The sequence below is a fragment of the Leuciscus leuciscus genome, assembly GCF_965113295.1.
Source record: "Leuciscus leuciscus genome assembly, chromosome: 6".
In the NCBI taxonomy this organism is placed as follows: Eukaryota; Metazoa; Chordata; class Actinopteri; order Cypriniformes; family Leuciscidae; genus Leuciscus; species Leuciscus leuciscus.
Window position 1 is genome coordinate 16,839,617 of NC_138730.1, and position 20,242 is coordinate 16,859,858.

At 35.9% G+C, this 20,242-nt stretch overlaps 1 protein-coding gene and 1 long non-coding RNA gene across 3 annotated transcripts in view; both read left to right on the plus strand.

The window, feature by feature from the left end:
* Positions 1–20,242, plus strand: part of ak5 (adenylate kinase 5) — a 97,596-nt gene that overhangs the window by 32,470 nt on the left and 44,884 nt on the right. The gene's annotated exons all lie outside the window — the stretch shown is intronic.
* LOC309500708 lies at positions 348–7,734 on the plus strand. The gene is made up of 2 exons (XR_014206667.1): positions 348–5,208; positions 6,345–7,734. It is a non-coding gene; the product is annotated as an uncharacterized lncRNA (long non-coding RNA).

Genomic DNA, 20,242 nt, shown 5'->3' on the forward strand with positions numbered 1-20,242 from the left:
CTTTTTTTAAAGTGTACTTATAGGTGTTAAACAGTCATGAAAATGTACACTCTCTTTAAGTACACTTAATTAGCCTTTTAATTCATTAATATTATATTAACTGCAAGTATGTATTAAGCACACTTATAGTTCACACAAAAATTCTGTCATTTGTTTGCCCTCATGTTGCTCCAAAGCCTTTGAAAATCAAATGAAGATATTTTTAATTTTGCCCATCCATTCAAAGTCCATTCAACCTAACCTTTCATTCTTAAACAAGTTCATAATGAGATTGTAAAAGTAATCCATATGAATTAAGTTAAATCTAAGTCTCTTGAAGGGACATGATCACTTTATACTGGTATCATTTGACATCTATAATACACCTGTGCACATTTCAAGATTGGTGTCTGGCAATCCCAGCAGCATATATCCCAGTGCTGTCAGTTTTATTAAGACATGCTCTTTATCACTCTGAGTAATTAATACAGACAAATAGGGTGACCTGGGACAGGGCGGAAATGAAAGGCAGTTAGATCCAGCATGTGTCAGGATCCCAATGGAGTCACTTATTTAACAAGCTGGAACTCTTCTCAGTTACTTAACAAAGGTGATGATGAGGATGTGTTATTACAAATGGGTAAAACAAAATTAATCAGGACTTCAACCTGGAATTTTCAGGAAACAGATAAGATTTAGGAGACGCATATAAAAATACAAGGAGCGAGGGAATTGAGAAAGGAGCAGTGCAATATACTGCAAATCAAAGTTTCATTCCGAGGGTTCATTTGGGAAATACTGAATGTGTCACTTCGTACTTTATTATTTTCTGTCTTAAAATGGCTGCATGGTTAGGTTCTTGCTCAAAATTTAATTGAAGCTAAAACATGTAAACCAAAATATTATGTTACTAAATGGATTTTTTTAAAAATCTTTAACAGACATTTAGAAAAATAGACTAACTATTTTTGAAAGGAGCATAACTTTTTTGAGGGATAGTGAAAAGCAAAATTATTCCCTTTTGAGTGAACTTGCAGTGCATCAAAGAAGATACAACAGGGAACGCCTCTGTGTAATTGCGTCTGAAGTTTCAATGTATGTGTGAAACTAGTCCAATCTTGACCTAGCATTTGTGACGGTTATATGGTGGCAGGTCAGGCTGGTGCATGTCTGCACACTATGGCCATCATGCAGACATACCAAGCTGACCTGCTTAGAGAATTAGATGAGGCCAAAGATACCAGTCTCAATGATATTAAAGAGCTGCTCCATGGAGTTTGCAGGGCACTGAACTCAGTATCTGCAAAGTATCCGAGGTTAGTATCGAGAGACTGGTTCTCCTAGTTGATTACATAGAATCATGGAAACTTCTACACAATGTGTCTCAATGGGTCCTGTGTACGGTGGGAAAAGGTTACAGGATCCACTTTGGGTCCCGTCCACCAAGGTTCCATGGTATCTTAAAAACTGTTGTGGACCCCGGGCAGGGTAGGGTGCAAGAAAAGTACAGTCCCTCTTGGCAAATGAAAATAGAGCACATTCCTCCTCTCGAGAAGGAGTCCAAATTCTTACTTCATTGTCCAGTGCTTCATTGTTCCAAAGAAGGATCGGGGGTTGTTTCCCATTCTAGAGCTGTGGCACTGAAAAAGGTCTCTGAGGAGATTCAGGTTCAAGATGTTAACAAACCCCTTGACCATGAGTCAAATCAAGTCAGAGGACTGGTTTGTCATGAAAGAAATGAGGGACGCATACTTCCACATCCTTTCACAATCACAACTCAGGAAGTTCCTGAGGTTCGCTTTTGGGGGCAAAGCGTTCTTCTGTCAACAGACTCTTCCATTCGGCCTAGCATTATCCCCTCGCAACTTAACGAAATGCATGGATGCAGCACTGGTTCCATTGAGACTCCAGGGTATTTGTGTCCTCAATTACATAGACGACTGGTTAATTCTAGCTCAGTCACAGGAGATGGCGGTTCGACATCGAGATGTCGTTCTTGGCCATATATGGTGCTTGGGGTTGAGACTCAATGCTAAGAAAAATGTGTTATCCCCCCCTGCAGAGAACTAAATTAAATGTGCCCAAGGTGCCAACTAAATGTGCCCAAGGTGCCAACTAACGTGGCTCAGTCTACAGTCCTACAGGCCTTCCATCCTCCACCTTATGTGTCAGGGGACCAGGAGAAGATGCATTTATTTTGTCTGGTCAGGGCTCTATGTGATCTATGGAATCTATGTGCATAGGTCCTCTCAATGGAGGAAGTCGGACCAGCTATTAGTGTGTTTTGGGTCACATAGGAAGGAATCAAAGCAGACAATTAGTAAATGGCTTGTCGAGGCAATATCTACAGCTTACGAGGTAAGCGGTTTGCCTACGGCCTCTGCTGATTAGGGCGCATTCTACTAGGAGTGTGCCATCTTCTAAAGCCCTGTTATTGGGGGTTTCTCTACAAGACGTCTGTGATTCTGCAGGCTGGGCCTCCTCGCACACATTTATAAGATTTTATAGCCTGGACCTTCCTTCCATGCCAGGATCAAAAATGCTCTTGTGCTGACTTGTGCCTTGTGGACAAGTTTCACACCAGACCTAGGAGAGCTTTGAAAACGATGAGAAGTAGGCCCTACCTTGTATTGCATACAGAAACGAACGGGTATCCATTATTGGATTACTGGTCATCCATGAATTTATTTCATAAATAAAAGCTGAGTGGGGAAAGGAGCAGTGCGTTGGGAACGAATGTAGAATGGAAGTTATTGCTATGATGACGGATAATGTGACCTAAGGGAAGCATGTAGATGATGAAGAGTAAAGGCCCAAATATGGGCAATGAAATTACAGAAGCACACTTTAATTAAGGCAGTAGGGGCCAGATCAAGATGACATGAAGATGAGTTTGGTGCCTTGATTAGCTCTGAGATATAGGCTGGGGTGGGAGAGTCAAAGTTAGTGAAGGTGCCAGGAGTGAATTGCAGAGAGAAGGTCCTCTGAGAGGGTAGGGTAGGACATAGACGGGAAGAGATTATATATACTATTTTATCTTGAAAGAAGTTAAGGAATGATCTCGCAGATCTCAGCTGAGTTACTCACGTCAGGTGCAGGAGGGTTAGTAAATTTACTGACTATGGAAAACAGTGTTTTAGGTCAAGAGGAAGCATTTCTAATAAGGGGAGAATAGTAGCTAGAGCATTCAGTATTTAAAGCAGGTTTGTATAGCTCAATATGGTCCTTGTAAGCTGCAAAATTCACACATAAACCGGTTTTCTCTTAGAGGTGTTCAAGGCGACTGCATGCTTTCAAGATGCGAAGTTCAGGAGTAAACCTGGAACATGTGTGTGTTGAAGGTACAAATCTACTTTTAAGGGGGGCATGAATATCAAGGCCAGTGGAAATGGAGCTATTGTATGTGGCAAGGATATCAATAGAGCTAGTATGTTCAGTAATGTAAGAAAGGTGAGTTTGTACAGATGTGGAATACAGTAATGGATTCACAGAGTTATGTAAAGTTATGGATTTCAACCTAGGGCAAGGAAGAGGCAATTCACAGTTTACTAGTTTACTTCAATGAAAAGATCAGACAGACTAATTTGAGAACCAGGCAAGAAAACATAATGTAAACCAACAGTACAAAACAAGTCAAATGTGTGACTTTTTGACTGTGTAGGAAAATAAACTTGCTGTACGAACTAATTTTTTTCGAACACTGTGAAAAGTTTGCGGGATTAATCTGCATAATCAGTATCAAAGTGTATATTGAAATCACCAAGTAGTAAAACAGAAGAGGACATAGTACAGATAAGATTTAACAGTTCATGCAGTTCACTGAAGAAAAAAAAAAAAAAAAAGAGATTTTGGTGGACGATACAGGGGAATAACAAGCATTAGAGTCGAAATGAAAATTTTGAGAACTAAATTTTCAAAAGTCAAAGTCTCATAAAAATCAAGTCTTTACTGAAATGCTGTTGTAGGCATCAGGCAGGCCACCCTGCAACAACAACAACAAAACGAACAAGAGGAAAGGAAAAAGTTGAGAAGGTGAACAGTGGCAGCAAGGTGCCCGTGGCGTTCTCTCACCGGAAACTGAAACTTCTGCTAGTACTTCATTGTGTCATAAATTATGGAAAATCATGTCAATTGCGAGGAAAGAGTTAACTACTAATCACAGCATTAATGTGTCTAAGACATGAGCAGTTGTCTTTTTTACTCTGAACACGGTCATAAAGTGCCTCACCAGCTGATGAACGATAAAACCATTGATAGCCAATCAGAATCCATCCTGCTTTAAAGAGCTCAAGCATTCAAAGTGGCATATGACAGAACTGCAGCGATTGCTTATAATAAACAGAACTTTTTATTGTTCTTGGTGTGAACTGGCCTGAACACCTTAGTTTGTCCTGCTGTCAGCAGATTCAAGCGTGTCGAGTACATCAGAAATTGAACGCCATTTGTATATTGTATCCAGTCTAGATAGTATCAGTGATTATAATGGGTTTTACTTGCGCTGCGTCCGAAATCTTAGACAGCTGACTCCTTGTCTCGGTGCCTAGCAGGCAGTGTTTGCACGAAGGTACCTCACATAACTGATTTCAAACAGACTTCTGAGACAGTATAATGGTTTAATGATCTACAACAAAATAAAGCAAGCTTTGGTGATAACTAAGCAAATATTTAATTACTACAGTAGCATTTCTCACTGTAAATTACATCAAAAGTGGAAAACGTTGGTCAAAAACGTACATTTAATCACAAACTGACCACCAACCTTGACTTTCAAAGGATACATCTACGCTGCCTTCAAAAATCAATCAGATGAACGTATCTCAGGAGACAGGAAGTGAAGCTATTTGGATTCTGACATAGGAGTAATTTGCGAGTGAGACATGTCCCCTCCAATTTGTGACAGTGTCGATTATTGTCCCAACCATTGGAAACACCAGTTGACTAGCAGAATATTAATTTAGTTCATTTGTTAAATAAGAGGTGATCTAGCGCTGGAATATGTTTGTTTTTTTAAATCATGCTGACTGTTCGTTGCCACTGTTATCAGGCCAACTTGCAGGATGTTTTAATGATACAAAGACCTCTTACTTGTCAAAAGATCAAGGAAAAATACCTTTCTGATGTCTTGAACCCTTTAAAAGTGAAACACTGAGCTGTAGCCAAAGAATATCCAAGTTTATGAGCTTGCGATAAGCCTAATCTGTCTGCCTATGCATTCTTAACCCCTTAGCTGTCACCCCCCTTTTTGAGAATGTACATTAAAATGCACTATTCAAGCTTAAATGGTTGTAATTCAAGAATGCTTTGGAGTATAGACCTAAGATTGGTCTTGTTTTAAAGGGGAAAAATAGCAGATTATTGCTGAAGTGAAAGCACTTCAAAAAATTTAAGTATGAAAAAGTTATGGAAGTTTAAATTTACATTAAATCAAATATAATTTATTTAATATTTTTATTTTATATAAAATATATATTTTACAAAATATGTTTTACAAAAAAATTACTATAAAATGAAAGCCATATATCTAACCAAGTTGTGTTCCAAATTTGAAGTTGATATCACAAAAATTGAAGTTCCCATGAGATTTTGTTTAGGCGTATTACCAAAAATAGCCACCGGGTGTCATTGAATTCCATTGAATTTAACTGTATGCATTCTAACATAACAAATAAAAAAATTTCTGTCCAAATATCACTTCTGTCACAAAATATGGAACCTTGAGACTCAGACCTTTCTGACAATATGTGTTTTGTCAAGATTAGAAAATATTTTTATCATAAATTATGAAACATAATAATGCCCAAAAGGGGAGGAGCCTGATAAAATAATTTAGAGTACCGTTTCTATGGTAACACAATGTCCAATTTCAAAACAGTTTTCACAGGATGAATTCTGAGATCATAAGCTTTCAAATGATACCTAATTTATGATAACTACTCAAATATGTAATGTAATAAAAAAATATAATATAATATTTTAGAGGATAATATATATGTCATAATTTTTAGAAGATAATATTATTTTATATATTTTTTTATTGACAAATACTAGATTAAATGTTTTATTATGAACTTTTAGCATGAAAACCAAAGTTTCAATTATTAAAAGTGTGTGCGTCGACTTTTTGTGACAAACGCCATAACTCCTGTTATGATGTCGATTTTTTGAGGTGCACTCTTGTCATAAATTCATCTATTACTGTTCCTGCATAAATTGTAACAAAAAACAGTGCTGAAATATCTATTTAGGAGTCTTAGACCTTTCCAACAATATATAGTTTGTCATGATTAAATTAGGATTTAATTGTAATATAGTGACGTAAACGTAGGCGTCCCGTATACGGGACGGTGACAGTTAAGAGGTTTAAGCACCTCTATAGCTGCCGCTTGTGTGCCAGCACAGACTGCCATGCCACAGCAACTGGAGAAAAATGACATTTAATCTTGAAATAACGAAAAACGAGAGCAAAGCATTCATATTCATTTAAGCAGAGTGGATGCTGTTCTCTCTCATTTCAGATGATATGCCAGCATGAGTAGATGTTTGGGGATACAGGTGTGTGATATACCTCAGGAGCACGGTTCTCATTCACAGCGTGCTGCCTGCACTTCACCCTCAAATGAAGCATTTACCGGTGGTGATGACACACAAATATTACTATTCATAATCATACTACCATTGGGAAACCCAATGGACCTGGAAGTAGGAGAAAGAGAAAAAAATATGTTCTGTTGTTTTCCCCTTGACATCAATTCCATATTCACTTCCTGTTTAGGACTGGTTTAATGAACTGATGGCAGATGGACAGCCTGAGTGTCATGGGGTTAGGATTGCTGCATTATTCCAAATAAATAGATTGAGATTCACAAACAAATGTAAACAGAGTGTTGTGTGGACTCCCACTTCGCAAGGCTATCGCAGCTGAGTGTAAATAAAGCTAGATTCTGACAGCACGGCTGTCAGCTCTGACTGCAAATTCTTCAGCGTTTGATGCCTTTACTGGTGTGGATGAAGGGATGTGTGATGTGAGGATGGGCACATTTCACAACGTGAGCTTAGCAAACACTGACTGAAGCCATTGGATTTATCATTCCTGTTGTTAAGTGACTTTTTTTTATATATTTTTGCTCCAAATAGTAAACTAATACCTTTTAAACTATAGATATCCCCATACTTTCCCAGTTGTTTTGCAAAAAAATAAGTTTTCTGAAATGTTATGTTTAAATATGCAAAAGATGTATTATTTAATTAAATTTGCACTCATTTGCATAAAAAATATTTTTCAAAGTTCTTTTCATGTTTAGTTTTTTGTTGACATATTAGAGTCAAAGGTTTTTCAGATGGGATTTTGTATATCTCTTTTTATCACTTTTTTATCACTTTTTATCAATCTGACATTTTCACCATTTTTTTAGGAATAAAATCAGGCAAATTATATATGAACAAACCCCTATGTAAAAACCGTCAGATTCAGAATAAAGAAAGGAATAAAACGGTAAAGTTTGGTGTATGTAAGTGCTGCTGAAGTGGAGATTTCTGACTCAAGAATAGGAGAAAAACTCATTTTGAGAAAACGGCCTTTAAAGATATGTGCTGTAATTGAAATCTACAGACGCAAATAGATGTATGGTGCTAAAAGATGCACTTAAAAGTATATTTTGGATGGTTTCTTTCAACTAGTCTGAAAAAAAAGCACTTTATGAAAAGCTAAAAAGCCTAAAATCTCAAAATTGACAAGTGCATGAAGTGTCTCACCTTCAGGTCAACAATATATATATATATTTAAGGGGCAGTTCACCTGAAAATGCTCCATCATAGGTAGTATATATATGCCTACTTTTATTAAACAAGGATGCATTATATTGATCAAAAGTAACGCTAAAGACATAATAATGTTACAAATAAATGCTGATCTTCTGAACTTTCTATTCATCAAAAAATGCTTAAAATGTATTGTGGTTTCCACAAAAATATTATGCAGCACAACATAAGAAAACAGTGAAAAAACAGTTTTCAACATTAATAAATAATGATAAGAAATATTTCTTAAACATCAAATGATTATATTAGAATGATTTCTGAAGGATCATCATGAGACACTGAAGACTGGAGTAATGATGCTGAAAATTAAGCTTTACCGTCACAGGAATAAATTACATTTGAAAATTTGTTTAAATAGAAAATAATAATTTTTTTGCTGGTTGGCTTTCATTTAATTAATGCGATATGTGAGGTAGTTTTTAATAAAATGTGTTGATGTGGTATAAAGTGAAGAGGCTTGTGTTAAATCTGCTGGCATTTCAGATGGCTAATGTGATTCAGACGAGATTACTTAATTCATCTCTTCCATCTGCGGCACTACAAGCACTGCAATTATCATGTGGAATGAGCTGTATGCCATTTCTTATTAATATGAATTTATTTTTTCTTTATTATAGGAAAGCCGAAGAGTTCATATTTTAACAATGATTTTTAGATTATTATTTTTTTCAAACCAACTTTTGTCTGGCTAGTTCACCGTAATTAATTATGAACCATTATTTGGCTTCATTTATAATCATTCAAAAGTTTTATTCTGGCAAAATCTATTTTTACAAGCATCATAAATCACAAATATATAATTCCATGTTTTCTCATATCTCTGTCACAGCTGCAGTGCACGTTGCATAGCTATATGGCATTATTTTTATGTTTTTGAATCACATATATATGCATTGTCAATGGAATGGTTTCTGTGGTGTGATTTATAACATGGTTGGTGTGTATAAGATGAGGAATGAATGGTCTTCTCATCAGTCTGTGCATGAGTGTAAATGAGGGTGTGTGTATTCTACTGTGCGGAAAGCAGAGATGCTCACAAGTCTCTGAGCTAGAGTCCAAGTCAAGTCTCAAGTCTTTGAGCTAGAGTCCAAGTCAAGTCTCAAGTCTCTGAGCTAGAGTCCAAGTCAAGTCTCAAGTCTTTGAGCTAGAGTCCAAGTCAAGTCTCAAGTCTATTGTGGTTATAATAAGTGTTGCATCACGTACAGCGACCCATCCAGGCTACTCAGAACACTGCATAGCTATAAGGAATTCAAAGCATGTAATATGTTATTATGACTCCTTTATTTATTACAGTATCAGCTTTGATTTTGGTATATACTCAATGTAAACAGGCTATTGCAACATGACAAAAACACAAAGAATGCTTTACTTTTAAGTTAATATCTGTATTTTGCCTTTCAGCATGAACATACAGTACAGACCAAAAATTTAGTTTCTGAAGAAAAAGGACTCCCTTGTCTGTCGCTGAATTATAATGAAAGGCCTTGGCTCCTATTGTGCTGGCTCTGTGGGGCTATAAGACCAAATATATAAAAATGTTATACCTTACACTTACAGTACTAAAATTGACATACTCCTATTTAGTGCAAAACTGCAAAACATCACATTGTAGCTAAATGCAAAACACTATTGCAACGAACCAAATTATGTGAAATATACTATTATAAAAATATACTTTTATTGACCCCTTTCCGTGGATGAAAAACACTGAAAAACACTGATTGATCGATATCATGTATGAGGAATACATTTCGGTAAGTTGTACTGTATCTTTCAACAGCGTCGTGTTTATTTACTATTACTGTAGCTAATAGAAAGGGTAGGTTCACGTGCCGTTAGGGATCTGATTTATACTGTCTATGGATCTGTCACGTCACATTTACAAGCGCCAAAACGGTATTTATTGTTTGAATTTCGTAATAGAATTGACAGAATTTGAGAGCTGAGATTTTTTTTTTATATCATAAGTACCTGCTCTGTCTAGTCTGTCGGTCTCCGTGTCCTCTTTGCTTCGCGATTTTTCTGTGCGTGAGAAAATAGATGTGTGTCGTGAGAGCGTGTGAAAAGTGTCAATCGCGTGAGTCTCACGGTGAATGCGTGACAGTTGGCAGTTCTGTTGAAGTTTTTAAACCCAAAGCTTACGATGAATGGCACAGCAGCCAGCGGCCGGTGCAGTCGAAATGTTTGTTGTCCTCTCATGTGTGGCCGCGCGCCGCAGTTACGTAGGCAGGTTATAGGTAACGGAGGGAGGGGAATAACAGCGAGCTAGTCAGACGTTTCCTAATAATAAACATTGTTCACGAGTCCCGCAGCTCGAGTCCGAGTCGAGTCTGAAGTCTTTCGAGGACGAGTCTCAAGTCGAGTCTGAAGTCACGCTGTGTGCGACTTAAGTCGCACTCGAGTCCGAGTCTCAAACTCGAGTCCCCATCTCTGGCGGAAAGCGATTAATTTCCTTTCACAGCCAAAAGCCAATCAGAGAGCAGAGAGAATGGCATTCCATCCCGGAAGAATATTTGATAACTCAAAGGATGCTTTTTCACGAAAGTCTGTCATCATGTCATTCCAAACTGACTTTCTTTCTTCTATGGAACATAAAACATGATATTTTGAACTGTTATTACCAAACACTGACATTCATTATACAGACAAAAAGCTTTCCTTTAAAAGTTTTCCTTTAAATGGTTAATTAATTTAAATTATTTGTTCAAATTCATTCAAATATTACCTTTGTCTTTAAAAAACTTCTGTTTTTGTGTCAGCCGAACCCCTTTGATGTAAAACTTTTTCTTGAAGTGCTTCCTGATATTTTAAGGTTATAATATTTATATTGACAATCTTATTGAATATTAAATATTATCCATAATATTTATCTGAAGAGACAATACAACTAAACTATTATACGGTTAATATTTAAATAATTTAACAACACATTTGCATTAACGTGCAGGTAGCAAGGTAGCAGGTAGCACTTTTTAAGAAGTGTTTATTTTTCAAGAATTTATTTATTTTAATTGTATTTTTTCCTAATTATTTCATTTTTTTTCCCCGTCAACTCATGGAACCCTCAGGATATCATCAAAAACAATTTATTCTTTGTATCTTGGATAACAGACAAATATGAACAGAGTTTGTGATAGAGATGCACCGATATGATATCTTGACCGATAAACCTAAATCCAAATTTTCATATAATTTTTGAGAGTCTGGTTACAAAAACAAAAGTCTCACCATTAAAAGCCATGTCCCAAGCAGACAGTTATAATGTTCTCATTATAATTTTATGTAAATGACACACTTGTGCTGCACATGTTGCTCTTAACCATACATATTTTCCTTTTTGAAGTGATTTCAATCATATTTCCTGCAATTCAAAACCTTCATGGCGAACAGTGCACATCTAAAGTGTCTCAGCTAAAGGAAATAATCCATAATCCATCAGCTTTAACATATCGGCCAACTTTCATTACATAAAAAATGTACATATATTGTCCGATACTGATATGGTGGCCGATATATCGTGCATCCCAAGTTTGTGATATTATCACACTGCCTAATGAGAAACATTTGAGATATTTATGAAACATAAGTTATTTTATTACTTTAAAATAATTTATTTTAGTGTGAACTAATGTTTTTGGACACTTAATTGCATGTTATTTGCTAGTAAATGAAAATGTATTATAGCTTAAATTCATATTAATTGAATTTATTATTACTGCTGAATCTTCTTAAATGTGTTTTACCCTTTTAAATACTGGATGCCACCTGAAAATTGAAATATAAAAGTTGAGCAAAATCTTGATATTCATCATTCTTCTCCTTCTGTAAGTGCGCCACATGAAGCTATTTCCACTCACTGCGAGATAGCCAATTACATTTAAAGCAAGTGAGAGGTGAGAGAATGACTTACCAGGTCATTGGCATGTCAGACCATTAACCTGACGTCAATCTGAGCTGAACCCCCAAAGCTCAGTGAAATTACATGGCAGTGGAATATAAGAAGAAATCACAACAGGGCAGGAACACAGGGAAAAAGAAGAGAGAGAGTGGTCTTATAAAGGACTTTTTAGTTCTCTTGAGGCTTAAAGGATAGTTGTCAGATTGTCATTGTGCTTTAAACTCAACATTCGTGTGGCAATTCAAAATATCTGTGTATTGAATGTTTGTTTATTTGTTTGTTTGTTATATGGACAAAAACTGTTCTTGAATCATTCTTCAGAATACCTTCCTTTTTGTTCCACAGAAGACGGTCAGTCATACAGGTTTAGATTGACATGAGAAAGCATAGATGATGACAGAAGTTTCATTTTTGGGTGAACTATCTCTTTAAATTGAAATGATGGTTGTCCTTTAAATTCAAATGATGGTTGTCATTTAAATTATATGTTGAGTTTTTCATTTTTTTTTTCATTCAGACTCTGACAAGTTGATATGTCCTTGTAGATCATTTAGATTGTTTGACTGTGAGTCATGTGCATACATTACAACTTGGTTTTTGCCAAAATAAAAATAGTTCCATTATTTACTCATCCTTAAGCCAAATTTAAAAGTAGCATCGATATCAGATAGATGGATGGATGGATGGATGGATGGATGGATGATTTCATTATCATCAAAGGTCAGTATGTCTGAAAAGTCACCTATGAATAAGACACCAAAAGGTGAAAAAATTCATCAGAAATATATTTTTATTTTCATGAACAATATTTCCATCAAGACAGCTCTCGGCATAGTTTTTGCATGTTATTGAATATGTTAGACTAGATCTGCTTCATTGCTGCTGCTGCAGAAACCATATGTACTTGCTTCTGCTAATAGATACGCAGAAACGCTGAGCCTGTACGATATGCATAAATAGACATATACAAATCCAGTAACAGATATAGGCAGGTGGAGCTGGGGGAGGTGGAGGGTTTCGGAGGAACTCTCTGCAGGACTAGCCTACAGCAAACACTGAACCAGACTATTTAAATGTTGAGCAAGCAATCTCATTGGCTGCAGGATCAGCAGAGGCCAATCAACTTGTGCCATGTGGTAATGATGTGATTGCTTGTAGATTGCATGTAAACCCATCAGCCTTTGCTCTCTAGAGTTTTATGACTTAACTAGATATTTAGAGAATAGAACACATGCCATTGTATTAACCTAAACATAATAATAAGTGATTATAACGGAAATAAACTGATGAATGAATACATGTACGTGTATGAGAGAAATCCAATCAGCTGATGTGGTTGACTGCCGCTGGTGTGACGTGGAGAGAATGCTACGCTTCCCTCTGAGAAGATATGTTTGCATGTCAGTGAAGCTGGGCTGACTCTGGCATCTCATGAAACACAACTGCCTACGTTTCAGGTTGGATAAGCCTAAGATGTGAAATCTTTTCCCAATCACCTCGGCAGTTCCCATGGCGACGGGGTCCCTGTGGGTTGCAGGTGAAACTGATATAAATAATGGGGCCTCTTTTAGATCCATTGGAAAATCCTATGCAACAGGTTTAGAAACGTACATGTGACTCATTATTTAGAGGGGAAATTAAACAAAATTATAATACATGCGTGAGACCGACACATTTTGCTGGCACAACAAGCACTGAAGACCTCCATCTGCTGAATTTGTTTGCGATGAATTAGTTTAGCATCTTGTCACTGGATGTTGCAAATACTGGTGATGCAACATTGTTAGACATACAGGAGAGATCGTAATGATATAGGAAATTTCAGGTTCCCTTGAGATGAATGAAGTGTGCCATTTACCTGCTTAATGTCAACTACATGCAGTAGAGTTTGTGTGCTGGCTGTCAGATTGTCATCTTCAGTTTTAGTGTTGCTCGAAACTTTGCTAGTTTGCTCCAGTATGTGTCATTCTGCCTGCAGGCACTGTAGAAGCAACTTCAGGCCTGAAATTGCTAACTGCAAAGCTTTTTACACCTAAAATGACCCTAGAATGGATCTTTACAAAGCCGCTTTCTTTTAATCTAAACTGAGACGTAACCCAGAGTCGTATTTAAAAAAAAGATTTGAACTAAGAACTACATATAGCATAAGTGATATCACTTTTCTCAGTATTTGTCCAGTGTTTTCCTATCAGTCCTTTACTGACCTAATGAAATGTTGGACCTTCTTCTTTTAAAGGGATTGTTCACCCAAACATAAATATTCTGTCATGTTTTACTGTCCCTCATGTTGTTCCAAACCTATTTGACTTTCTTTCTTATGTGTAACATAAAAGAAGATATTTTTTTAAAGTTCATATAATAAAGGACAATTGATGGTAACACTTTATTTTAAAGTGTCCTGGTTCGATGTTACATGTACTTTCCATTGTAATAACTTTAAATTATGCATAATTACATGCAACTAACCCTCAACCAAATCCTAATCCTACCCTAACCCTATAGTAAGTACATGTAGTTGCTTAATATTACTCAGTACTCAAATATATAATTACACTGTAACAATGACACCTTAAAATAAAGTGTAACCACATATGGACAAAAACAGCTAAAATATTATTTAAACTATCTTTTTTTTTTCTTCCCTGTTTTTGTCATTCAGGTTTGGAACAATATGAGGGTGATTAAATGATGACAATTTGGTAACATTTTAGTGTCCTTGTTACATGTCCCATGCACTTACTATAGTAAAAACTAAATGATGTATAAATTATGCAACTAACCCTAAACCTAATCCTAACCCGAACCTCATAATGTGTACAATATTACTCAGCACTATATAATTACTCTGTAACAAGGACATCTTAAAATAAACTGTAACCAAGAATGTTTATTTCTGTGTGAACTATGCAAGCTGAAAATGTCAGTGTTCCTTTAATAGGAATGACATTTTTCCATTTGAACAATATCTGCTATGTCATGGGTTTGGGTTATGGGTTATGTCATCAATTCTTGTTGATTCAGGACAGGCTATATTTTCATGAAAGGCATAACTAAGCTGATACAGGCAAAATCTGTGTTTGCCTAATAGGGAGGGAAACACACATCTGATTTATCACATTGATTATTGCACTAGCTCATTAACCTGTAGATTCACATTATTTACCTAACAAAGACAAGAAATATTGAATCAGAAAACTTCCTCGGTTTTGTGAGTAGATTATATATCTGAAAATGTGCCTTTTTTCCCTCTTTACTCTGTAAATTGAGATTTTTGTATAAAAGAATGTTTGGTAATGGAATTCAGGAAATCCAGGGTTCATCAAATTCATTTACATTTTTTTTTTTTTTGTGATTCTGTTGAACAGTTTGAGTTTTTTCAAAAAAAAACCTTGCAGACAACAAGCTGAGCCTAATTGCAATATGCCACATTGCTCTTATATATTCTATGAACATGAAAGTCCTGAGACCTATTTATATCTCAAACGGGATTCTGAGAAACTGCATTAGTTCAGCGCTGGCTGTGAAGATCTATAATAATAAATCCTCATATTGCTTCCTGCTGATCTTCTGTGCACAGAAAAACCTTATTTAGAAAAACAACTTTGAGAATATCAAGTAGGCTACTGCTCTCAGCAAAACTAAAAAATGAATATTCTGTGTATTTGTGGTTAGAAGTTTGTAGAAGCGTCAGACATGTCTTTTGTAGTTCTGTATTATTGAAGAAAAGTTCAATTTAAAATAATTATGTAATTATTTACTCATCCTACTCATGCTTTTCCAAATCTGTATGCTGTTATTTATCAGTGGAAAACACATTTTATGCACTGATTATCTTCCCTGAAGTGAGTCAGATTTAGAGTGAAAAAACAACATTGTTTTTTACATATGTCATAACCAAACGAAGCACGTCAACGACTTCAATTTCCGTCTTTCACTCTCACAAACCATAATTATATAGGTTAGTTATTAGTTATTTTTGGAGCTTGATAGCCTTTTCTTTTTTCTGTGGAGATGTTTACCGGTAAACATTAAAGTCCGCCTAATTTTATCCCTTTTAAGTCATCTTTGATCACCAAAATGATCAAAAGTTTTTTTTTTTTTTTCTGTGAGAATAATTGATTTATGCCTTAAAATAGCTTGAATGTAACTGTACACCCTTGCTTCATTTAGTATGCAGATCCATCATGCATATCTGCGTATACTATGAATATAACCATGAATATGCTTATTAGTCCCCGCCTCCACTCAATCGCACGAGCTTGGATTACCTGATCCACTCGGTCAGCTTTACTGTAATAAACGTTACACAATGACAAGTGGAAATAAAAACTGGTTTAATTAAGCCATATGTTTGAACCAGAAACTGATTCAGAAGAAGAAGTGGAAGAGCGAATTATACAGGCTCATATCGGTCGATATATCAGAATGGTAATGCATTTTATGTATCGCTCTCTACGTCGGACACGTAACGGTAATAAATATGATTTGCCTTTGGCTTGACTACATTATGAAACAGCTAATAATGTGTTGCTTATATGTTACACAAAATATTTTCCCATTCTTGGGTTAGGAACATGAACAGCCCTTGAAACACACCCTGATTTCATTAAATGTCAAGAGTAACCGTTTCGAGTCAATTTAACATGAAGCAATCACATTTGAACCAGAAACCATACAATGGTGTTGAATCAACAGCTTTAAAAAAAAAAAAAAAAAAAAAAAAAAAAATTGTAGTGCTTCTCAGAGTCAGTCAGCTGCCTTTAAAAATCAGCATCCTAAGAAATGACTTGAACAATTTAGAACGTCAGTGGAAGGCATATAGTTCATCATAACATCGTAATACACATCATATACATAATTCACCTGCCATATTGCTAAATGTACATGATTTTTCATATCAACAGAAACAGGATAACCTGGCTTCTCTTGAGACTCCTGCTTCGCTGAATAGTAATGATGATATGCTAAAGCTCGCTCCATACGTTGACAGTATTGGTTACAACATGTTTGTGACTTAGAGAACAACTGCGATTTTAAAACGACTGTCTCTTTTCCACTGCATTTTTAAGGAGAAAATACTCAGCAATGGTGCTGACTTATGAATTTGTACGTGGTTTGTTTTAAAGTGTATTAAAAAACACCACGTAGACATATAAACAACATTTAAAAACTTTAGCAATAACAATTTCCATCCAAATACTTATATTTTACCTCTTTCTTTTTCACCCTTTTTAGAAATGGTCTCAAATTTAAACAATTGCCCTCTGCTGCTTTCACCTCTGAGTGATTGTCTAATGACTTTCCTAATAATGTCTCTTAATTACGTTTGCTTAGAATGATGTCTGGGGAATGAATGGCGCTTTTGAGATTCAGGTTTAAAATTTGGAATACACTTATTTTTAATGAACCTTCCAGAAATTATAGTGAAAACTGTCTGAGTTATGTTTGGTGGACTTATGATGGTCTTCACATTAGCTGTCATAAAGAACCAAATTATTCTGCACACGCTGCCTCTGTTTATCTATTACTGATGGAAATGGCATGTATCTGTTCGTCGAGTGTGATAAACAATTTAATTTTCTATCATCATACTTTATCATAATCAATCACATAAAAAGGGAGAAACGTTTAATGTTATAGATAGTTTCGTAAGACTTAAATATCTTGATATTTTTCTCTTCACAATCTTTGTTTTTCACATTTTATTAAGGGCAGTCTCCAAATCCAATCTCTGGCAAATAGTTTGCATATTTCCTCTTTCCATGCTGTACAGTGAGGGCTTAGAGACACAAAGAGTTAAAAGCTGAATTTTTTGCATCATAACTCCAATCTTTAGTGTCACATGATCCTCCAGAAACCATTCTAATATCATAATTTGATGCTCATGTTTGAAGAGGGGGGCGTTAATCTGTCCCTGGTGTATTGTAGTGTAGAGTATTGTACTATAAAACAGTATGCAATAATGACAACATATTCAGTAAATATGATTATATTTATTAAAAACATAAATGGATGCTGCCTTAATGGGACATTAAATATCCCTGTAATTAATCCCCTATCCCTGTCAACTCTCCATGCCACTGATCTTGTTATTTTCCGGCTTAATCAAACAATGGGGGGCGGAGTTAGTGTAAATAGCCTCTGCCAACAAGGTGGGCTATTTGCATTTGGTGTAAGTAGACACTGTTTAAAAATATATATACTGTACATTCTGAATGTATTTAGATGTGTATTATCTAAATATTATTGTATAGTGTATTATATACTGATTGTATTATTGTCATGTTTGGCTGCAGTAATGAGCGCACAACGTTGGTGTGAAGGATTCGGAGGCAAAGGTACAATCCAATTGCAGGAAGTTTAATAAAAATCAGCAAACAAATCCAAAACACAAGGCAGAGGCGATGTTGATGAAGCAGGCGAGGTATTCAGTGACAAGTAATCCGTCCAACCAGGCAAACAAAGCAACAACAGTAATCCAACCATCAGTAATCCAATAAGAAAACACACAATGGTCATAACAGGAAGGCAGTGAAACAGGCAATGGAAAAACGCTCAGTAAGGCAGTGAAAAGACTGGTGATACTTTGCAAAGTGTTAAAGCATGGCTATTTATACAGGTGATAACAGGAAGTAACCATAGAAGAAACAGTTCATGGCTAGTATTTGGGAGAGGGCTCCCTCTGGTGGTCGGCTGAATGGATACCAGCCTTATTCGTTACAGAAGGAGAATAAGCAGAAAAGTCTTTAATAATAAAACCAAGGAATACTACCAGTAATCAGATAAACAGTAATCCACAAGCAAACACAACCACGTTAAACATTGATGATGCCGGACAAGGAACTGACAGAACTCGCGGTTTAAATACACAGAGAAAGGTAATTAACAGAACTAGAAACAGGTGTGGAAAGAATGAAAACTAAAACAAAACAGAATGACACCGTTTCTTTTCTTTTCTTTTCTTTTCTTTTCTTTTCTTTTCTTTTCTTTTCTTTTCTTTTCTTTTCTTTTCTTTTCATTCAAATATCAGTTTGATTTTTCTGAAATATTTAAAGGGATACTTCACCGATTAGCATTAAGCTTTGTATCAGTAGAAACCTGCTAGTATTTTCGAATGACCGTACTTCCCTCCCTCATGTCCCCCTGAGACGAGAGCTTTCTGTATTGTGTGTCTGGAAAAAAAAACTCAGATGACGCACAAATCGGTATTTTGCGTCATCGGAGGCTTTTTTGGCCAGTGGCGAGAGACTACAGCCAGTAGGAGGAGCTCGTTCCGCATGTTTTCAACCCATAGGGGGATCTCACGATAAAACGCTGTCTTTTCAGTTTTCGAGTCAACTAGTAGCCTAGTTGTATCATTTCTTCCGATACTGCCCTCTGTAGGCGTGGCTTGGGTGTGGCCTCATAGGGCGGCGATGCAAGTGCATTCTGGGAGTTGTTGTCTTTCATCCACATGAGCCAAAAATACATTTTCTGGCTTTTCTCAGTCTAGAAGGCACCAACTTCTAAAATTATTTCACATTTCTACTACATAAACGACCCAATCTAAATACACATTCATCTCTCAGCGGTGAAATATCCCTTTAAGGTAGTGACATCAATATTGTTGACAACACAGTTCAAACTAAATCAAATTTTATTTCAGACAGTATTTCATTATGCCTTTTTTAATAGATCTTGTCAAACGAAATATAAATATAAAACAAAAGCAAAGTCATTTTTATTTTAGACTGACTAACAAATGTAGACTGAAAGTAAAATATTAGAAAATATCATTACATACTATCATTTGTTACTGTAAATAAATGAATTCAATATTTCATATATTTATTATATTTGAATAAATACAATATGGATACTTAAAGCCATTTCACAAAACATCCTTAAATGAAGGACAATTTCTTTCTTTCTTTCTTTCTTTCTTTCTTTCTTTCTTTCTTTCTTTCTTTCTTTCTTTCTTTCTTTCTTTCTTTCTTTCTTTCTTTCTTTCTTTCTTTCTTTCTTTCTCTCTTTTTTTTTGTGAGAACAGCAGTTAAGCAGGATTTGTTCTGAACAGCAGGGCATCATATGCGCTGATAGTGGATGTGTATGACTCAATGTCACTCTAACTAAGCCCAACATGTTAAGATGCTGGATATTCAGATCCGTCTTTTTTTTTTTTTTTAGAGAAGTGTTAAACTGACTGTGGGAAGGGGAAAAGCAAGTTACAGGTACATATGTTGCGTGGAAATAATCTCTGCTGGAAGTTTGTAATTGGATGTTGGAGTTTACAATAAGCTCTGTCTACAGGTACACTCTCTGAGAAGTTCAAAAGGTGTAAGAAATGACAGCGATGTGAAGAATGACTCAGAAAATGCTGTTTGGGATTCTCTCGGGTCTTCTGTAATTTCATCAACGTGTTGCTATGGTGAAGCGACCTTCATTAGTCTGTTTGAGAGGAGAAGAAAGCAGCATCTCTGATGAATACAGAATGTTATAATTAGTGCTGTTAACTAACTCGTTACCCTGTGACAGGAAGATATAAGATTCACAAAAACATGATACATC